Raw genomic sequence first — 7,949 nt, forward strand, 5'->3', positions numbered from 1 at the left:
CATGATGAATTAACTCTTGCATTCCTGTACAGAATTGGATGGTAACTGCGATTCCTTATTTTACTGTCTCATTGCCTGAATATCTCTCGATACCAAAGTACACTGATTTTGTAAGATTTTCCCTTTATGCTAACGGGAATATACAGATTTTCTACTCGTGATATTTCCCTTTTGAAAATTTCCCACTGAACAAGCATCCCTTTGACAGGAAATCGCCTTCCGCAGTCTACATATACCAGAACACTTCTGAATCCAGAAAAGTTCGCCTTACGTCATAACCTTTGCACGATTATCTTTACACTAATGGAGTTATGATCGCTTAATCTATGATGTTTCCCTAAATACGCTTCTGTCACCTGCCCTGTCACTTCCGTTATGTGCAGTGATGGTATCGCACTCTCTCTGGGTGGGACCTCGATATGCTGGTGAAGGAAACTTTCTTGAACACACCCCAAAAATTCTAACTCATCAAATCCCTCTACATTATAGGACTTTCAGACAATAATTCGACAGTTAGTAATCATCTGTTACATTTACTGAAACCGCCTGCTGTCTCTACGTTTTTTTTCTAAATTTGATGTATTTCAGAACTTTGCTTGTGGCCTTGATTTCTCCGTCCCTTAACGCCACTCCAGTTGCTAATCTGTCATTCTCATTCCTACGCACCTGCAATATGTGTTTATTCCCCCAGACAGAGTAGCACAGGTAAACATCTCCCTCCATATTAGTCACCTCTAGTTCAGGTTCAAACATTTCTATTTGTAGAGATACTAGCCCTCCCCGGAGGACAGCCGAGTACACTATCTATTTAGCGACATGTTAAGCTGCACATTTTCCCTTTTCTATTAACACGAGACACAGGTAACATCCCTGAGATCACCATTCGGGAACTTCTGTCGTTTAACTTTTGATCTAATTCCCTGATCTCGCTTTGCAGGACCTCGTCACCCTTCCTGCCTTAGTCATTGATATCATTCCTTAAAACGAAGTTTTAAGTTCGATGTAGGAAAACATGATGATACCTTGTAACAGCATTCCAAACGAGACCGTTCATATGGAAAACAGAACATTCTCAGGAATAAAACGGGGCAATTTATGTTTGGGGCCAAAGGATGTAGGTGAGGTACGGAAGAAACATCATTTTAAATTTACTTATTCTGTATCATGAAGGAAATAGCGGATGCAAAGAACATCGTCAGGAATGAGAATAATATGCTGACCTCAAGGAAGCGGTGTTAACACAGGGCAGAAATGTCAAATACCAGGGGATTTTACTTAATGGTCAGTTTTCATTTACACAGAGAGGCAGGTACAGAGAAAAAACTCCCACGTGTGGTGGTGGAAGAACATATGACAGTGGCTTGTATTAGGCATTTAGACGGGTTTGTAAATCTGCAGAGAATGGATCATGTGCAGGCAGATCTGTTTAGTATAATTTCGTACCGTAGTTGAAGTTGGCCGATTGGCCTGTATCGGAGCAGTTCTATGTTCCCTTGACATCATTGTGTTTCATCTAACACAATGTAGGTTACGGAGACCGGAACTGAGAAACTCCGTTTTCTGAGATATTCAATGTCCATCAGAATGAAAGTCGGAAGACGAGGGTGTCTGTATTTTTCATATGGTGGCGAGGAGCATGTATTTGCACCCATGAACACTATCTCAGTAGTTTTATCAATTTTTGCACGAGTTATTTAACTTATTTTTACTGAAATGAATCATAATTTATAACTTTTATTGCTATGTATTGCAATGTACTGCTGCCACAGAACAACAAATTTGACAATGTATCTCTCTGATATTAAAGTTGATTTGGAAAGTTAGGCACAGTGATGGAAAATGTTGCTGTGTTGAAATAATTAACAGCAGGGGAAAGAAGAGATGGGTCGGAGTGATTTCCAGATCCCCTGGGATCTGTTCCTTACAGTGCTGTGTTACAGAACCTGTCCAGGAACAGGCAATGAAGTCGAATTATTAAGAGGCCTTTTGTTGAAAGACTCCCAAGTCAGAAGTGATCACAACATCAGAGAGGACAAGGAACAGTTTGGAGATGAATACACTGTCTAGAATCAATGTTGTTAAACTTGATGGGGGCAATTTCAAAGGAATGAATGTGTAGTTGTTTGTGGCAGACGTGGTAAATAGGCTCAAGCTCGTTCTAAAATGGCCTGTTCCTAGATAGTATCAGAGTATCTGCAAAATAAGTTAAATAAGTATTTTTGATTATATAATGCATTCTGGTTCACATATCGATCATTCAGAGATATATCCTTTACCAAATTACCCTTTTACCCTTAATATACACACAGGGTGTTCTGCGAATCGCCTCTACGTGATCTGTTAATATGATCTAATGTCATTTTTCCACTTTGCTACAACTCGTATTTTTCTTGTGAAATTAATTTGTTCTCGAAAGCTTACAACTGACACATCATCTCCTTTTTCCTCACCAAACCCTTTTTCCCATCAACTAGAATAACCTAATTCTACCAGCGTTCCTTCACACCAACAGGAGTATGTTGGCCTCTGATCTCTCACATTCTTATTTTTCGAAGGCTCCCATTTGTCAGGCACCCCTTTACCTGCGAACAGCCTATCTAAGTCAATTGGACCATGGAATTGCTATTAAATATGTGGGAAGTGAAATCACCTACAATCGCAAATCCAACACTTTTAATCTATCTGCAGTCTCGCTGAGTATTTGTTCCTCCAGTTTCGACTATAATTCATTTCTATCTAAGTGATCATCACCATATTTGGCCTGCGTTCAATCCATACAGTCTTACCGTTCAAGCCCTCAAGAATATCCTCTCGTAGCACCACCATGATGTTCTCCACATTTATCACTCAACTTTATATCTTTATAACTCCACCTTTATCCCGCCTGTAGCTTCTTACCCTGGAACATTGAGCTGCCCGACCGGCTGCGTTCTCAAACATGTTTATGTTGTGAATTTCTCAGACCCATGAATAAATCCATTCTCTGAGTTCATCTCTCTTACCTGCCCAACCTGTTACATTACAATCAGTATAACTCCCACATTGTATACGTTCTTAAGTATGTTATTTCTCCGTGTTGCGAGATTCTGTTTAACGTTGAGCTATAATTAATAAACAGCAACCTGGCGCAGGTATTGCTGCCATTAATGGCACAGTGAAGTTCGAATGAATTTAATCTGTTGCATTTCGGAAATAGAAGATTTGTTGAATGCCTACGACATGGCTTTTAGAGCAGCTTGCGCTTGAGCTTACTTAGAATGTATGTTGTGCAATAGCTCAGATTGTATTCGGGAGCTTAAGGAAATGGAATGCTCAGGAATCAGTAATAATAATATGATTGAATCCATTTTGCAATTTGAGAGGGGTAAGTATAATTATATGTTTCAGTATCACAGTGTAATTAATGGAAATGCAGAAGATCAAGAGGGGAATATGTACAAGTGGATTGGAGGAAAATATTGGCGGGGATGACGCTAGAGCTGAAATGGATGAAGTTTACAGGAAGTTTACAAGACGCAGTATAGCTATGGTCCACAGAGGAGGAAGTCTTCAAATGACAGCGGGAGGAAACCGTGACTGAAAAAGGAATTGAAGGACTGCACAGAAGCCAAGAAAGGAGCATACAGTGGCATGCAAAAGTTTGGGTATCATTGGTCAAAATTTCTGTTTGTGAATACCTAAACGAGTAAAAGATGACCTGATTACCAAAAAGCATAAAGTTAAATATGTCAAATTTCTTTAATATTTTAAGCAAGATTACTTTTTTATTTCTATATCTTACAGTTTTTAAATAACAAAAAAGATAAAGGGACCGATGCATGGGCACCTTCGGCACCTTGCATGATCAGTACTTCGCAAAACCCCCCTTTGGTAGGAATCGCAGTTTGTAAATGCTTTCTGTAGCCAGCTGAGATTCTTTCAATTCTTGTTTGGAGGATTTTCGCCCATTCTTCCTTGCAAAAGGCTGCTAGTTTTGTAAGATTCTTGGACCGTCTTGCATGAACTGCTCTTTTGAGATGTATCCACAGATTTTCGATTATGTTTAGGACGGGGGACAGTGAGGGCGGTGGCAAAATCTTCAGCTTGCGCCTCTTGAGGTAGTCCATTGTGGATTTTGAGTTGTGTTTAGGATCAGTATCCTGTTGTAGAAGCCATCATCTTTTCATCTTCAGCTTTTTTTAACAGACGGTGTGATGTTTGCTTCCAGACATTGATGGTATTTAATAGAATTCATTCTTCCTTCTACTAGTCAAATGTTCCCCGTACCACTGGCTGCAATAGAAGCGATCTATTCTGTGCTTAACAGTTGGAGAGGTGTCCTTTTCATGAAATTCTGCACCTTTTGTTTCTCCAAAGTGTCTTTCCACATTGCGGCAAAATGTTCTGATTTAAATACATCCCTACACAGGACTTGTTTCCTAAATGCATCAGGCTTATTTAGATGTTCCATTGCAAACTTCAGACACGGGACTTTGTTGTGAGGACGCAGGAAAGGTTTTCTTCTGATGACTCTTCCATGAAGGTCATATTTGTGCAGGTGTCGCTGCACAATAGAACTTGCACAGCCACTCTCGAGTCTGCTAAATCTTCCTGAAGGTCTTTTGCAGTCAAACGGCGGTTTCGATTTGCCTTTCTAGAAGTCCTACGAGCAGGTCTCTCGGAAAGTTTCCTTGGTCTTCCAGGCCGCAACTTGAACTCCACCGTTCTTTTTGACTGCCATTTCTTATTTACGTTACGAACTGAGGAAACGACTACCTGAGAACGCTTTGCTCTCTTGCTATAGCCTTCTCCTGCTTTGTGCGCATCATTTATTTCAATTTTCAGATTGCTACGCAGCTGCTTAGAGGAGGTCATGGCTTCTGATTGCTGAGACAAGATTGGAGGAGTCAAGTATTAGGAAAGCTTTGAAATTTGCTTTGTATGGCTTTTTCTAACAGAGACTGTGAACAGGCTATAGCCCTAACAAGCTAATTAAGGTCTGAGAATTTGGTAAAAGTTCTCTGAGAGCTCAAATCTCCTGTGGTGCCTGAACGTTTGTATGGAGTTCCTTTCTTTTTTTTCCACTCTGAATTGTACAAAATAAAAATAATGCACTAATCTTCCTTAAAATGTTGAAACGAATTTTCACCATTAACTTTATAACTTTTGGAAATCAGTTCATCTTCTACTCTCTTAACTATTCACAGTAACAGAAATTTTGACCGGGTTGCCCAAACTTTTGCTTGCCTCTGTACATCATTTAGTGTGCTGCCCAACCTCCTGTCTATGCCTCCGTATGACTTGATATCCTTGGATATTTAATTCCTAGTCCACTCCAGCCTGCAGACACTTGGCTGTAATGGCCACTAAATCATACCTCTACATATTGATTTGTGCCAGAAGTTCACTGATCTTATTCTGTATACCTCCAGCATTCAGATAAAGTGCTCTTACACTCATTGTGACTTTAAAATGTAGTACACTTCGTCTGTTTTCCATTTGACATTTCTGCATCCCACACTCACTTTTCTCGGTTTTAACTTTTGTTTTTGCTTCCTTGTCTACACTTTTGTATTGCACTGCATCCATAATTATCCAATCTATTGAACAGCTTACCTCCGCCCCCCTCTATTACGTTTACATTCCTATCCACGGCTCTAGTTATGCGATTGACAGGATCCAGGTCCCATCACTGTTCAGGTGAAGCCCGTGCCATTGGAACACTTGCATTCTTCCCCAATACTGTAGTCAGTTTCCCATGAATTGAAACCCACTCCTCGGACCCCAATCATTGAGCCACGCAGTTTACTCTCTAAACTTCTTGGCCATATGCTAATTTGCACATGGCTCAATTTGCACATGGCTCAATTGTTTCTTCTTTTTAGTTTAGTTCCTACTTGCCCAAATTCCCTTAGCGCGACATCCTCCTTTGTTCTACCTACGTCGTTTATACCCTCATTGACTACGACAACTGGATCTTTCCCCTCCAACACCCAGGCGCCAGGCAGGGAAGACAGCCTTCGGGATGCTTTATCCTCACGACAGAGGGCATAGACCCCTGACTATACTATCCCCAGTTACCACTGCATTTCTCTTATTTCCGCATTTCATGAATGACTGCCTGAACTATGGTGTCACTGTTAGGTTTCTCAGACTGATTGCATCGATTCAGATCGACGGGTTTACAATTCACTATCAGGATAGATCTGTATTGTCTCTCAAAAGCAGAGGTGGAAGAGTATACCTCATGATCAACTCCTCAATGCAGTTCTGCTCACCAGACCTGGAATATCTCTCAATAAAGTGTCGTTCAATTTACCTACAACGTTAGAATTCCACGTTCATTTTGGTAGCGGTATACATTCTACCTGAGGCCAATGTCAGTCAGGCTTTAGATGATCTGAACTCCAGGATCAACATGCATGAAAAAAGCACATCCGAACGCCTTCAACATCGTTTGGAGGAACTTTCACCAGACCGATGTGAAAAATAAAATCACAAAACAATCACCATCAACAGGATCATTTACAATACTAGAGGTTACAGCAGACTGGAGATTTGTTACACCACTTTCAAGAATGCATACCGTGCTATCCCATGCACTCGCTTCGGGGGGCTGATCACATGGCTGTACTTCTACTCCCTGAGTATGGACAAAGACTGCAGATATGGACAAGGGAGGCACTGGAGCGCTTTCTGGACTGCTTTGAATCGATGGGCCAGACTGTATTCAGGGATTCTTCTTCGAATCTGGATGAGTATGTCCCGTTATTACTGACTTCATTAAAACCTGTGTGGATGATTGTGTGGCTACAATGACTTGCTGTACATTCCAAACCAAACAACTGTGGAAGAACCAGGTTGTACGTCGTCTGCGGAAAGCTAAGTCTCTGGCATTCAAGCCTGGCGAGCGAGGTCTGTACCTGAAAACCAAGTATGACTTGTGGAAGGTTATTTCAAGGGCGAAGGGACAATTTTGAACGAGGTTGGAGGCGACATCGGATGAACCACAACCCTGACAGTGTTTGCAAGACATTATGTCCTACAAACAAAACACAATGGCATGACTGGCAGTGATGTTTCATTACCAGGTTGAGTACCAGATGAACTCAACGTCTTATATGCCAGCTTTGAAAGGGACAATAAACCTGCACCTGTGGAAGTCCCCGTGGACCCGATAACCCACAATTGCTGCCTCGGAGGCCGCTGTAGGCTGTCCATAAAGAGGGTGGTCACTCGCAATGCAGAATGCCGCAGCGAAGTACCTGGTAAGGCTCTGAAAACGCACCAACCTACGACAAAAGTAGTCAAGGACATTTTCGATCTCTCACTGATACGGGCAGAAGTTCCCACTTGCTTCAAAAGGGCAGCAATTATATCAGTGCCAAAGAAGAATAAAGTGCTATTGGCCTAATGACTAAGGGCCAATAGCACTCACATCAACAATGATGAAATGCTTTGAGAGGTTGGTCATGACTAGATTGAACTCCTGTCACAACAAGGATGTGGACTCACTGCAGTTTGCTTATCGCCTCAATAGGTCAACGACAGATGCAATCTCAATTGCTCTTCACAAGGCTTTAGACCACCGGGCCTACACAAATATCTACGTCAGGATTCTGTTCATCGACAATAGCTCTGCATTTGATGCCATCATTCCTACAATCCTGATTGATAAGATAAAGATCATGAGCCTGTGTACCTCCCTCTGCATTTGAATCACCAACTTCCTAACAGGAAGACCACAATCTAAGCGGATTTGCAATAACATCTCCACCTCGCTGACGATCAATACTGGCGCACCTCAGGGGTGTGTGGTGAGCCCACTGCTGTACTCCCTCTATACTCATGACTGTCTGACTAGACATAGCTAAAATATCATATACAAATTTTCTGAAGGTACAACCATTGTTGGTAGAATCTCAGATGGAGATGAAAGGGCGTACTATGCCAACTGCTGGAGTGATGTC

Source organism: Hypanus sabinus, chromosome 6, assembly GCF_030144855.1.
Source record: "Hypanus sabinus isolate sHypSab1 chromosome 6, sHypSab1.hap1, whole genome shotgun sequence".
NCBI classification, from domain to species: domain Eukaryota; kingdom Metazoa; phylum Chordata; class Chondrichthyes; order Myliobatiformes; family Dasyatidae; genus Hypanus; species Hypanus sabinus.